This window comes from Haliaeetus leucocephalus, unplaced genomic scaffold (genome assembly GCF_000737465.1).
Source record: "Haliaeetus leucocephalus isolate CR32 unplaced genomic scaffold, Haliaeetus_leucocephalus-4.0 Scaffold173, whole genome shotgun sequence".
Taxonomy (NCBI): domain Eukaryota; kingdom Metazoa; phylum Chordata; class Aves; order Accipitriformes; family Accipitridae; genus Haliaeetus; species Haliaeetus leucocephalus.
In genome coordinates this window covers 9,669,218-9,684,570 of record NW_010972609.1, presented here as the reverse complement: position 1 = coordinate 9,684,570, position 15,353 = coordinate 9,669,218, and positions in this window count along the sequence as shown.

Sequence of the window (15,353 nt, the reverse complement as noted above, 5' to 3'; positions counted from 1 at the left end):
AGAGGAGAACAAGAACGGAACCTGCAAAACATGGTAGGTACATATTGACAGACTAAAGCATCACCTTTTTTGTTTATTTTAAAGCATACTATAAAATACTTATTACCATAACAACAGAAGAAAACCCAACATTTGGTTGGTAAGAGAATAGCAGCAAATGACCACTGTTTTCTTAAAACTGTGATTCGTTTTTTAGGACTTAGTCCTGCATTATATTAAGACCAGAAGGATATATGCCATTCCATAGCTCACATTGACTTTGGCAGGTGGGAATCTAAGAAGTTTCTGCACTTGGCTGCTGATAGCTTTCCTTCACATCTGTGCCACGCTTTGTCAGCCTCATACACCAGCTGCACTAGTACAATTGATGAAGGCAATGAACTGTAGTACAGAGGACAAAAAAGGCTGTGAAATGCCTTCTATTTTATATATCTCACCTACTTCTTAAATTCCATAAACTAATGTGCAAGGCACCATTATTCATGTCTGAGAATGTAGCAGCCCAATTGTTGGTACGATTATTTGGTAACAAATATACCTAAATAATTTTTTTTCAATTTGTCACCTTCACAAAAAAAAAATTAAAAGATCAGCAAAAGGAATTTAATAGCTATCAGTTTCAGTATCACCTTGCAACTATCAGTCACCTTAGTGCCCTGTCCAAATTCCACCCCCACTTTGTATTTTCCCCCTTTCTGTCTTCCACTTGCCCTGAACACCAGTGATGCTTTAATTCAAATAAGCTGTTTTACAATTGACGTAGTGGTAGTTCTGGATTTGTTTCTGCAAGTCTGAACTTGCAGAATCTATGCATAATTCCAGCCTGAGTGCACTGCCACTGGTTATTTGGAGGAGAAGGGTTGTCTGTAAAGTGTTATGAGGAACCTATTGTGTTTCAGACTGTGTGGCACTAAAAAAGGAGTTGCTACCACAGATGCAGCATCTGGGTGAGAAGAAGAGGAATGTCTCTTGCTGCACATATGGCATAGCTCAGAACCTGGACTGGCTGCTGTCGTCTACCAAAACAACCCACAAAATGTGGGAAAAGAGCTTTGCAGAACTGGGAGTTTTTCCTTACTATTGCCAAGCTGGAATCACCGTGACTTATCCTGTGTAGCAGGTTGCATTGCAGTGATTACAAAGCTGAGCCCTGCTGGGTGGAGATTCCAGAGTGCTGATGACAAGGTGGCTGTAGCAGTGTGGCACTGTACCATCTCCAGTAAATACTGGATCTCATCACTGTGCTGGTTGTGGATCCAGCTAGGTTGGGTTTTATGCAGACTGCCCCATTAATATAGTGCAGACATGCATATAATATGAACCAAAGCATCCATGTAGAGAACTACTGCAAAGTAATTCACTGAAAATTTACATCCTAGTTTACTCCATGCTAATTTCTCCAACATAATCACCTCCTGTACCTTACTTTCCAAACTGTTTTTCAGTCTGCCTTTTCAAGTGAGCCTCATTTTTCTCCAAAGCCATGTATATATAGTTCCTGACCCACCCCACGGATAAAGCAGCTGTCACGAACATTTAACCAAATGTACTCATGTAGTTTTTCCTGTGATAGAAGTCTGTTCAAGGAGAGCTGTACTGTAGGAAAAAGGCCTGGGGGAGAAAAAAAACCAACAAAAACCAAACCCAAACTGAAAAAGACACCTATATTTTTCATTTAACCAATTTTCTTGGCATTTCTACTGAAGCAGAACGCTCTTAATGGCAAACCCATTTATACTGTGCAGATGCACTATTACAGGAAGTTTGCATTGTCTTTTGGAAAAATGCACTAATATATTGGTTATGTGCCTAATTTGTACAATATAGCATGGATGGTGTGAAAGTTGCAGAAGTCTTTGTGGTTGCTCTCCACAGGATTTTAATTTGCAGAGTATGTATTGGTATTAAACTTCAGAATATCTGTAGAGATGACTTTTAGTGAGACTGATTTAACAATACTCACTGAGGCAAGAGCATTCCAACACTTCTAAACAGTGGTGGACTTCTAACCACCTGGGAGGTCACTTCTCTTTTCCCTTTCTTTGGAACATCCTTTGCAGTAGATTTCAGTGAGTCTTCCATCTAATAAAACAAATGATTTTGCTTTTGTCCAGTTGTCTTCTGAAATGCTGTTCCCTATACCTTAACTCAGCACCTCGATTTCCTGCTGCTCAGAACCAGTCCTTTATCAGGTATATTAAAAAAAAAATAATACATCTTTAGTCTCTATTTGAGACCGTGAAGACTTGCGAGATTTCTTAAGTATAACAATTAGTCTGGCAGTTACAATTGCACGGGACTGTTATTGTGGTTCTTTGTCAGAAATTTGGAAAGATATTTGGGGTGTGACTTTATAGTTAGCCAGTGGAAACTGCTTAGAATACTCAAATGTCCAAGATACTGATATTTCATCAGCGAATGTTTATACAGGCAACTAAGGAAAGTGAGGCAGTGCCCACAACAGTACAGCTTGCTTTGCTTTCAGAGTCCTATTTAGAACAGTGAATATTTTTAGCAGATATAATTGTACTAATGCATAATCATAACTTTCAAAGAGGAAGATTGCATATGTATTCCCAGAATGGTTTAGAAAAAAAAACAACAATCAAAACCCAAACCCAACAGTGACTGTCTTCTCAGCAGGTCTAGTTCAATGAAACACGTAAGCTGCAAAATTATTGTATTCTCTAATCTTCTAAAATGACAGATTTATTCATGTTCTTTAGCATCAGCAGAGTGAGTGTGCTGTACTGCAATGTTCTGTTTCTGACATTGGTTAGCACCAGCTTTACAATAAAGTAAGAAAGCTTTAAAATTTATCTTTTTCATTATTTTCCGAGAAAAGAGCTTTTCCTTCTCTTAACCACTGCCAGTTCTTGTTTGAATTACCTTAAAGCATGGCTATAATTTGTAATTTTAATAGTTATTAGTATTTCAATTTTCTGTGTTAATGTCTAATTTTAGACACCTTTTAGGCCTCTCCAATATCATGTCTTAGTGAGTTCTGTGGTTTAATAGTACGGTGTTTAAGGAGTAATAATCCTTGTATCGGTTTTAAAATGTATTGGCTTGATTCCATTGTAATCTGTCTGCTTAAGTGGCTTTGTGGCAGTCATCTTCTGTATGAAATACTTATCATATTCATAAACACCTACTTGAGCTGAACACAAATTACGGTTGACTGAGTTGGAAGAGCATCAGAGTGTCCTATAGCTGCATTGCATTACTCTTATCTTTATAAAAATATATTATTGATGAATTCACAAGCATGGATAGAAAATTACTTACGATTATTAAAATGCTGCACTTGGTATTATCAAAATGATTTTGTATTATCTTTTTCATTGCAGAAAATGCTATGTCATGGTTTGTGTGTGTAGGAAACACTAGGAATATACCACAGAACACATATATACTTTTAGTTGCTTGTACAAATGGGCTTTTGTTGGATGTAGTGAGCTACTCTGCTGTTTGCCTTACTTTTCCATGGTCAGAAATGTAGTGTGTCTTCTTAAAATTTAAGGTAATATTCACATATAATAGTTATCAATGGTTGCTAGTAATATAATTGCTATTAATGACAAAGGATAGCATTAATACTCTGTTACTGTAAGGGCTAGATTTTCTGTTATTTAGGGATCAAAGATCCACTTGAGCTAGAAGAGGGTAAGGAAAAGCTACTTAGCATTTTCAGTCATCAAGAGGAAGCAAAAATACAGGGAAATCAGGCAAATAATTATAAATCCGGGTTAACCTTTTGGAAGTCAGTGAAGTCCTTGTGTTTTACCTAGTTAACTGTCTGAAAAGTTCAAAATCTTCCCTTAATATAAAAAGATGATTACTTGTACATATGAGCATGTTATTACAAACCTATATTTTAAAATAGGTTCAAGAACATTAAAGCATTTGATTACGATGAACAGCATTTCCATTCTTTGACCTATGGTTTCCTTTATTAAATCCAGTGTACTTACAGTGTGTTAAAATTGTTCTGCATTTCTGTAGAGTATTTTTATATTGACATTCTTTAGTCCTTAATCAATTTAAAGCAAATATAGCTACTCATTGAAATTATGTAATTTTCTCCTATTGTGGTGAAATCAGTTTGGTTTCTAAAGAAATTGCATAAAGGAGGCTTTTTCCCATTCGTACCCAAATTGTTGCTTATACCTACTTTGGAAAGAGAGATGGGGGAAGAGAACCGAAACCACTATCAGAATGTGACCTAAATCAGGCCAAACATCTGAAGACTCTCAGATACTAAAAGCAAGCAAGCTAGATCTGACACTTAATCTAGCTTTTATTAACCAGTAGGTATTTCTGGCCTCATGTGGCATGATTTTATGTCATACAATAAAACTTAAGCAGGTCCATAGTAGGGCCACAAAAATGATCAGGGGGATGGAATACCTTTTCTATGAGGAAAGGCTGAGGGAGTTGAGGTTTTTAGCCTGGAGAAGAGAAGGCTCTGGGGAGACCTTATTGCGGCCTTTCAGTACTTAAAGGCGGCTTCTAAGAAAGATGGTAACAGACTTTTCAGTAGGGCCTGTAGCGACTGGACAGGGAGTAATGGTTTTAAACTAAAAGAGGGTAGATTCAGACTAGATATAAAGAAGAAATGTTTCACGATGAGGGTGGTGAAACACTAGAACAGGTTGTCCAGAGAGGTGGTAGATGGCCCACCCCTGAAAACATTCGAGGTCAGGTTGGATGGGGCTTTGAGCAACCTTATCTAGTTGAAGATGTCCCTGCTTATTGCAGGGGGGTTGGACTAGTTGACCTTTAAAGGTGTCTTCCAACCCAAACTGTTCTATGATTCAATGAAAATGTTAAATGTGTTCTGCAGATTGAAAATATTTAATTATCTGGGGCAATACAAGCCATTTCAGCACCATAGAATTATTTCCCATTAGCCAGCTTCACAAGTTTAGTGAACTTAGGAAATGAATCATCATTAACAAAACATAAAAAGGACTTCAGAGATGTATTTGAATAACACGATCCCATTTGTCTGGATTCTCTCTTGTGCACTTTTGAGTAAAAATGGAAGGTTTTAAAAGAAAAGGTTATGAAAACTTAGTTCTTTTGCAAGTTCTGAGCTAGTATGGCCTTGCCACCTGGCAATAGCCTCACATGCAGCTGCAGGAATTGCTATATTATGATTGGTGAGCAATCTCATGAAGGGTTGTAAGGTGAATGGGGGTGTGGTGTGGGGGAGGTAAGCTGTATGTATGCCTATTTGTAAAATACCTGTAATCAGAAGAATCTCCAACTGGGATGTTTTTTCCTGGATTTCCTTGGTAAAAAGGAAGTGGTTTTGTTCCTGTTTTGTTTTGTTTGTTGTTGTGTTTTTAAGAGAAAAAATATGAGTAAGCATAATTTCATACTAGGTAGTTATTCTGGTTAATATAAATGGTTTACTGAAATGATTTTAATTTTGCAAGACTTTCAGGCTTAGCATTTACATGCTGTGTGTCTGAAACAGAAGTCCCACACACAGTGAATCCAAGTTAAACACATCTGTCCACAGACACATGTTTGTTTCAGATGTAAATAGCTGGATCCCTAGATTGAGATGATACTGAGTTGAATTACAAAATTTTCTAGAGATGAAGTTCCTAGATAATTTCTAGTTTCAGCATTGTTCAGATACTGTGAGAGCTGAGCCTGCTGGGATTGAAGTATTTAAAAGAGTGACACTCTCGAGCTAATCAAAAGCCTTTACTCCTTCTATAGACTCTTAGTACTGTATTTTTAGCAAGGGGAACTCTGTTAGGCCCTAAACAAACACAGAAGGACATAGCCTTCTATGTTAGTTTTATCAGGGATGAATTTGACTCAGCATCTTATCCATATTGTATACTTTATTGACTCATTTATTGAATGCAGCAGCTGTCAGAGAATTAGCTGAGAGCAGAGCTATAGGGTGCTTGCTTCAAATATACTAACTCTGATTTTCATCTAGCTCCATTAGAAAATAACAGGTTAATTACTGTTGTTTCCTAAACAACATTGGTGGAAAAGCTTAAGAAAAATAGGAGTCAGTAATTTATTTAAGTTTAAAGCTTGTTCTGATTAAAGGAGACAGTTTGCTTTGTCCAACTTTGCAGATTAGAAGCTACAGTAGAAAACTTCAGTAAGAGCTCAGCTTCTTACTCCTCTAAGGGGCTAAAGTACCTAGAGAAGCTAAAACATATACAAATGTTGTCAAAACTATTCCTACCAAAGGGTGTCTCCATCCTCAGTTAGCTTGGTAAAAGCTTTCTGATGTTCCTTACACTTGTACTTCTCTTCCTTGGTCCTGGTTTTCTTAAGTAATAAATACATTCTTAGCCAGCTCCCCATTCATCTTGCTTCCAGCAACCACACTGTAAATATCCTCACATTATGTCTTTTAGCCAAACAGATATAGAATCATGATAGCACTGTGACAAATAGAAAAAGTACAAGGCTGAGGATGTGTCAGCTAGAGAACACTCTGGAAGATGAGTCCAAACGCACAGACTTTATGGATTAATTGAAATTAGAACTTGGATACTTTCAGCCAGGTGTCTTTAATGTTTAAATATGTGTCTTTAATTATTAAAACACTTTCTAAGTAAATTAAAAAAACAGTTAAACCAAATTAATTTTGAGCAATAAGAATGTCTGATTAGAAATATAGCACGGTGTAACTGGTAATTTAAAAAGATAACTAAGATTACTTTTCCTGTGTATATCTACATAGAAGCCACAGAGAAGAGTCCAAGGATTTAAGTAAAGCAGTTTGCCTCACATAGGTAAATAAGCACTAAAGCTGTCTGCCTTTAAAGTGGAGTGAAACAATAGCTATATTCTGTGAGTCTTTATAAAAGACTCTCTTCCTTTTTCAGTACTCTAAGTTGTGTTTCCCAGTTTCACTTTTCATGGCAGTCAGAACGAATAAGGGATTGATTTCAGGTAGAATATGTACAGAAAAAAAATGCTTGTTTGGTAGCATTAACATTTGCAAAAGGGAAAACAAATGGTACGTTGCTCCTTCACAAATATTAGTGACATAGACCATGGTGTTTGGGTGTACTAAAAATGGGAAAAAGGTAATTTGTTCTTTATTTAGCACAAACTTCATTTTTATTCTGTCTTTTTTGTCTTTTCCTGGCTTACATTTTCCTCATAAATAAAAGATACAGCTTCCTATTTTCATATTTGTACCCTTCAATTAATAGTAAAAATATAATGCACATTTGTTTCTTTAACAACAGATTTGAGTGGCATCCTTAACCTCTGTATTTTCCTAGCAACGACCATGGATACCATTAATTTCTTCAATGTAAGCATTATTTTCTAGGGAATGGATAATGAAGTTTGGTAGGCAACAGGTGTTGTCACATCAAGCGACTAAGATGAGGAAGAACTGATACAAAGCTAGATTATATTATGGGTAGGAGATTATCTATCCTCCTACCTGTAATCAACCAACACTATACTCTTCCTGTTTAACACACAGCTGTTATCTACAGATAATTCATTGCTAAGAGAGTCACTCGCAGAAAAGATACTTTCTTTCAGAAGACTACACTTAAAGGGACTGACGATTGCTTTGCACTCTGTGAATTGTTAGGAGCAGTACAACATGAGGAGGCAAGGCACAGAAAGATGCCAAGAACAGTTATACTCCATTTGAATTGACTGGAGGTGAGCTTTGGGTGCAGAGTGCTCCCCTCTAACTGTTATTTCTTTACTGTGTTAGCAAAAGTTGCAAAGTAGTAGAAGCCAAGTTACAGAAGACAGATTTTATCTGTAACAAGCTTCATCCTGCCCTAATTGTATTATAACTGCTACAGAAACATCAGATAGAATACAGGCAAAAAAACCCCAACCCAACTGGGCATGTACTCTACCTTCTAGCAGCTATGTTTTGGACTTCTGAAGTCTTTTCTCTCCTCTTATCAAAGTTGCATAAACCCTCTAAATGTCTGAGTGTAATCTTATCTAGTTCAGTGTGGCCTCTTTACCCTACCTTGAGCACCTGTGTGAAAGTGGAACAGGAAATTTAACTCTATACTTGCTGGAGATTGTTGTCACTTCTCAGTGGAAATAAGAACAAAAAAAGTCTGTTAAAGAAATGGTAATTCATGTTCAGGTCCAGTGACTGCCCAGATCTGCTAACATACAGCATTTGAAGATCTGATATTTGTGTTGCTGATACATTAAACTCATTAGTGACTTCCTCCATTCTGATAGTGGTCTCTTTCCACAGATCTTTGCAGGACAGATGGGTTTCACAAGTTAAAAGTTATCACAGTCAAGGATATTTCAACAGAAAACACATCCTAGTTGGTATGGCAAAATTTGATCAGTCAATTATTGCTCCTTTATTCAAACTGCTATTTCATTAATTTACATGTTTTAGGGAGAAAGAATCTAAACAAAGTCTTCAGGCTTCTTTGAAAAAATGCAGAACATCACTATGGTATTTATGTTTTCAGATGTGAATTCATATCAAGAATATTATCTATTTATTATATCTGATGAAATTTAATATAATTTTATTTCCAATCCCTGTAAATATTACTAAGAAGCATTCATTGTTTTCCTTGGGGTTTAGCCAGCTATCAAGAAAAAGAGAAAAAACCCCTGCTTCAGTATTTATACTCTAGGCCAGCAAAGTCTCAGAATCAGTGAACCTCAGGATTCAAAAGAAGCTTTTGCAGCTACAAACTTTACCAGAAAGTAAACAAACAAAACTGATGTCAGAAGGCTCACTCCTCAGTCTTGCTAGAGCTGATCTTAAAAGGGTTGTCACTGATGCTTCAAACTGTTTGTTCTTTTACAAGATGCAAAATTGTCACTTCTGCTGTCCCCTCTCAGAATTGCTGTCACTGAGCTCTTGAAGGAAAATCACTTCTAATGCAACTAGGGCTGCCTGGAAAAAAAAGAACTGAGAACACTGTTGGCCTTCTTTTGATGTCAATTGATGATCTAGCCTCATATGATGCTATTTCCTTTGTATGGTGTTATAACCTATTACAGATAACAACTGTAACTATCTGTAATTAAAAAAATATGGTCAGACTACTATAATACTGGTTCTTGCTTTCATTGACTGTTTTTTAAGAGGGAGATTTCAAAGGGGTGCTCTTGAAGGACAACATACTGCCTCACAGGCAGGATATGCCTGAGGTGTACCTGGCTAAGAGGACAACAAACACACGAAGTGGGATGGGTATTTCCTACTTACAAGGAGAGAGTACACAACTTGCTTTATCTCAGTTTTAAGTATGGTTACTTAGACAGGGAGTTTAGATCTCCAGATCTGTAGGTACAAGTATACAAAATGTGCTTGCACCAAAATGTCTTTTTTATTATGCAGTTGCAGGATTTATGCAGGCCTTATAATTACTAATTTTTGAAAGAAATTTTAGAAATAGACAGTGAAAGCAAGGTTTGTAGTTTGGGTGGTAAAAAAGGAAGAGAATAAGCAGCGTATACCATACTGACATCTAATTGAAGAATGAGTGGCATTACTACCTTGCTTATGATGTTGTGAGTAGAGTTTATGGTGCATTTAGCTTGATAACCTTTGCTATTAGGCCAGACTAAAAAATGTTTGGGGCTACATATATGCATAACATATGTTTTATTATTAATTGCTAAGACAATTTCTTGGCTATTCACTGGTGCATAATTTAGATAAAAAGATAGAAAAGAGTAGTCACACTTCATACAGGGCATGTATAAATACTCACCAGAGCATCTCCTTTTCACATTCTCCACAATGGAGTAACCATAAGTAACCAGGATTACTGGATCTTGGTTGGGAACAGGAAGTATTTTGGTTTCTTGTGCAGCATGAAGCATTGGAAAATGTGAAATGCAGAATAATCTGTTACTGTCACAATACACCAAGTAAGATATATTGTCTTGTACATTGGCAACATAAGATTTGTTTGCAGGTGGTGAGTATTGTTAAGTAGATATGTTCATAAATACCAGTTCCTTTCAGTTCATCTTACAAATTAGACGTGATCTTTGCAATGTAATTGGCAGCACATCTTTGAATAATGTTTAAGCCACTAGTGACATGGAAATATGAAAGTGGGGAGACAGTGTACTACGTTCACAATGAATTAAGAGTTCAAATTTATTATGTTACATTTCTTGTGACTCATCAAAAGAGATCAAAATTAAAAAATGGAGTGAAGAGCAGAGCTCAAATTACAGGTGCATGTGACTGAAATTAATAGCTCAAGCTATTTTGTTCCCCTGTACTCGGCACTGGTGAGGCTGCACCTTGAGTACTGCATTCAGTTTTGGGCCCCTCACTACAGGAAAGACATTGAGGTGCTGGAGTGTGTCCAGAGAAGGGCAATGAAGCTGGTGAAGGGTCTAGACCACAAGTCTTATGAGGAGCAGCTGATGGAACTGGGGTTGTTTAGCCTGGAGAAAAGGAGGCTGAGGGGAGACCTTATCACTCTCTACAACTACCTGAAAGGGGATTGTAGTGAGGTGGGTGCTGGTCTCTTCTGTCATGTGGCTGGAGATAGGATGAGAGGAAATGGCCTCAAGTTGCTGCAGGGGAGGTTTAGATCGGATATTAGGAGGAACTTGTTTCCTGAGAGGGTTGTCAGGCATTGGAACAGGCTGCCCAGGGAAGTGGTGGAGTCACCATCCCTGGAGGTGTTCAAAAAATGTGTAGACAAGGCACTTCAGGACATGGTTTAGTGGGCATGGTGATGTTGGGTTGACGGTTGGACTCGATGATCTTAAAGGTAGAGGGGGTTGACTGCATGTTTTTCTACAGTCTCAAAATTGTGGATGTGTGTAGAAAGACCTAGGAACAATCCTTTTCATCCCAGACAATCTATTCTTTGTTGACGGATCTCTGTAAACAGCAAGTGTCTTCTAAGTGATGTGTCCCTCAGCCTTTTTATCATATAGGTGGTAGGAGCATAGGTGATTCAATTATTAGAAATCTGTAAATTACTATTATACAGAAAGTACTGTAATGAAACAAATCAATTTGCATGTCAGTAGATTAATACTGGTTGAATGAATTACCACGATTCATATGTCAAAATCTTCACTTGTGTGTCCTTCATTTTTGTCTGCTTTTGCTTTTCTAGATATTTGTGTAGTTTCTATCACTGTAGTGTCTGAACAACATAGAAAAATCAGTACTGTAAATTCCAGTGTTATTAAGACCTTTCATGTAGTAATTATAATTTATGTCCTGTTTAAGCATGTATCACACTACTGTAACAAGGACATAGGGGCCACAGTGCAAGACCAAATGAACATGTAGGTAATTAGTCTGTATAGCAGTCTCTGCAACTGGGGAAGGAAGATTGAGAAATAAAGGCGTTGTCTTAATGGAAAAATTAGTGCTGTTTAAGTACGAAGTTATGGGATATTCTGTACAAATGTACGTTATGGACAGTGAAAGGGTATTTTTATGCCAAAAGGCAAAGGTGTGTACAGTATCTAAAACTACCCCTAAATTAAATCAGAGAACATTTCAGAAGCAGGATATATATGACTAGATGGATGATATGCTGCTTCTGATACTGAAACTTTAATTTATTTTTGTAAAGCACTGCATTGTGAAATGTGATTACACCTTTGGATTTTACTATGACTGTCTTTGTTCGAAGTAGTTTAATCCATATTCAAAGTGGGAAAAGCTGCCTTTGCTTTCTGTGTGGTAAGAATGTTTATACTGGGAGTTAGTTCAGAATTGGTATGGTGGTCTGAATTGAGGCTGGTTTTCCTTTATGTTTACTTCCTTATGTAGACAAACCCCAGGTAAGTGCATCACACAGGAAGTCTGTGGAGTTACTCTAGATTTATGCTGGTGTAACAGGATACGAGAGAAATTTTATGACTGTTTCTGTCCCAAGCAGGTGGAATACTGTTAAGTGACAGTTCCAACAGGAGCAGATCTTGGGAAGTACTGTTTTAAAGGCTTTGTTAAAGAATATTTTAAAGAAAGGTTGGAAATGGCAGGAAGAGGAGTCACACGTCTTCTTTCAAGTTTAAATAATGCATGAATAGTGCATTACAAGTCCACATTGCTTATAATGCTGGAATGCAATCCAGTGGCCTCTGTTCTCCCAGTTTTAATGTAGACTATTTAAATTTAGATTATAAGGGAAAAGGATCAATGTCAGTACTGCTCCAAAAAGTACATACTTCCAATCTGTGCTGGACTTGTAGTATACTACCTATCCTTGGCTTGTGACCTTCCTGTTCTACCTCTGAAGTACTGAGAGAAAAAAATTGTAATATTGAAAGAACTGAGAGAAGAGACCTTATAAATGTGTTAAAAGGCCTCAGTGCAATTTTAAAGCTCTTCATAACAAATAAAACACACGTGTGGACTTACTGCCTCTCCACCAGTGTAGTAAATGTCATCAAACTTTCCATTAGTATCATACTGTGTTTTCCAAGAAGAGAAATGACATCATGTTCATGCAGTTCAATTTTTAAAAATCTTTCTCTCTCTCTCTCCAGCTTCCAAACACTATTGAGGGGGCTGGACAAAGTTAAACACAGCAATTCAAAAGCCAGATCCATTAGCCAAGATGGAATTAGACTTTTTGCTAAAAGAAGAAGAACGATAAAAAATATTGACAGAGTGAGCAGACTGAAGCTTTCTTTAATTTAGATATTGTAGTTTCTTCATATCACATATTCCTGGAATAGATTTCACTGGATTGATTTTTTTCTGGCCTAACATTTCCCTTTCTTCAATAGCCTTATGTTCCTTTCTGTATGATACATTAGATACATTAAATAATTTTGTTCCATTCTGTAATCAGTATTTGTTAGCTTCCAGGAGTCAGATCTTATTGCTAGGCAACTAAACAAGAAATCTCCATCTTTGTGTTAAGCAGTTTGCTGTATCAATGACTGACCCTATGCTTATCTATACATATATCTATCTATAAACTTACCTAAGTGCAGCTGTAAATGCCAAATGTAAACATGCTGCATATATTATGCATACTGAATTTATCTTGAAACTGAGTTGTTAGTAGTCAAAACAGCTTGGAAAAAGACACAGATTTTTCCCTCCCCTTTTTACATGTATTTCCTTCACATGCAACTAGCTTTAAGGGCAGCCTTGGTGCTGAAAATTACTTTTGTATTTTGGGCTATTAAAAGAAGACCTATTTATATATTAACCACTACAATTTATATCTTTTTACATCAGGATACCTCCGTATTTTTATTAATGTCTCTGAAAGATTTTGATTATTGTAATTCTCTGTTTGCAAGTTTTCCAAAGGAATTATGAGACAGATGAGTTAGTTTGAAAAACCAACAGCAGGGCTTCAGTAGATTGTACAGACAGCAGTCTTTCTGCAGTTTTAACAAAGCTTATACATTTAATATTTTAATGAGTTCATAGCTGCCATCTTGGTGCTTGATTGCATTTCCAGTGCCATCCAGCTTATTTTGTTGATCTTCTAATAATATGTCCTCAATAACATCATAGTCTTATTACTAAGGATTTATTCTTCTTTTCTTCAGTGTCATTTTTATAGCTAGAATATTACTGTTCTGCCATGGAGAAAAAGGCTTCTTATGTCCCACATTGGCATGACCTTTTTTTTAAAGCTATTTTATATTGATTTTTAACCAGTTCATGTCATGCTTTTAACATGTATATTCCTACATGTGATGTGGGAGTCTTAGTTTTAGAATTGTAGAATTAAGGTCAGAAAGGATGTGTGGAGGTCATCTAGTTCACAGTCCTGCCCAAGGCATGGTTAATCGCAGATGCTCAGGGCCTTGTCCTGTTTAGTTTTGAAAATCTCTAAAGATGGAGTTTGTGCAGCCTTTCCAGGGCCTTGCTGCAGTGCTTAGCCACTCTCATGGTGAAGATTTTTTTCCTTGTGCACAGTCAGAATTGCCTTTTGTTCTTTCCCTGCGCACCTTGGAAAAAGTCTGCTTTTGTCTTCTCTGTAACTGTTCTCTAGGTGGTAGAAAACCGCATTGAGGTTCCTCGCAGCCTTTTTTTTTTGCTTGCTAAACAAACCCAGTTCTCTTAGTCTCAGCTCATGTAATGTGCTGCGGTCCCCTAGCCATTGGCGGAGGCTGCCTCTGGACTCCTTCCAGTTTGTCTTTCTCTCTCCTATACCGAGTGCCAAACCTGGACACAGTATTCCAGTAAAGGGTATTCTGGATGTGGCCTCACAAGTGCTGAGCAAAGGGGAATAATAGCTTCCCCCAATATGGTAGCTATGCTTGTGCTAATGCAGTTGGGTATGTGGTTTGCCTTCATCACTGCAGAAGTGCATTGCTGACTCACGTTCAACTTGCTGCCCTGTTCTATACTGGTGTTTAGAAGCTCCCATCTCTGTCAGGGCCTCAATGTGCTTGGATCCACACAAACACCGTAATGAAACCAAGGTGACGAGGAAGCGAATCTTACAGGCATTGCTTAGGCATGCTACTGTCACCACCCCTTAGATGATTACTTAATTTAGCTGGCTGAATGACTTAGCCAGTTTTATAAGTAAAAGCTTTGGACAGAACAGGCCTCTTCCAATACCCAGTTCTGTGTTTTGAATTACACTTTAAACCAGCTTCTGATCCTCAGTATCTACAGAAGGAGCTTATGGATACTCTTTCTTTATTCCGACTGGCTCATATAGGTACACCTACAGTTGGTTAGTATAAATAAAGGAACTGAACTGATCCATTTTTTGTTCTAATTTTGGTTCAGCGGTGATTAAAGTTGTTCCGCTGTCCTTCCTGTTCAGATCAGAAATAGATTGGTAACTGACTCATGTTAGAAAATATAGCATTTAAAAATAGGAATGATTGCATGCTGTGGGTGATCCCATGGAATGGGGCTTCAGGTGGAGGTAGGGTTTAAACCCTTTTTTTCTGCTTTGCTGTCATAGCACTGCTATTATTTGCGTTTCCCTACACAGCACCACTGCTTTTCTCACCTCTTCAATCTCACTTGCCATATTTAGTAACTGAGGCAATCTGGCAAGTACAGTTGAGGAGATAAAGAAAAGCTGTAGGTCTGCACTATACTTAGTGTTTTAGTGGTGCTGTCAGCTGTGCCAAGTATGTGGGAGATCGGAAGGGAGATGCTGAAGCCCTCTGAGTCTTGCCCTCCTGGAAGTAGCATAGACACAGGTGTTTGTACTGTGACAGACATTGTTAGTTTTGTTGAGCGGAGGGAAACACAGGCTGATGGGGCCAAGTGGGGACTTGGAGTGTACTGGTGGCAGTGATAGCACACTATTGCTCAGGTTAGCCCACGTGACAGTTTGTGGTCATCACATATCAGTTGACTGAGTGCACAAAGAAGGCAGACCGTGTAGCAGAGGACACAGAACATGTGGAAATAG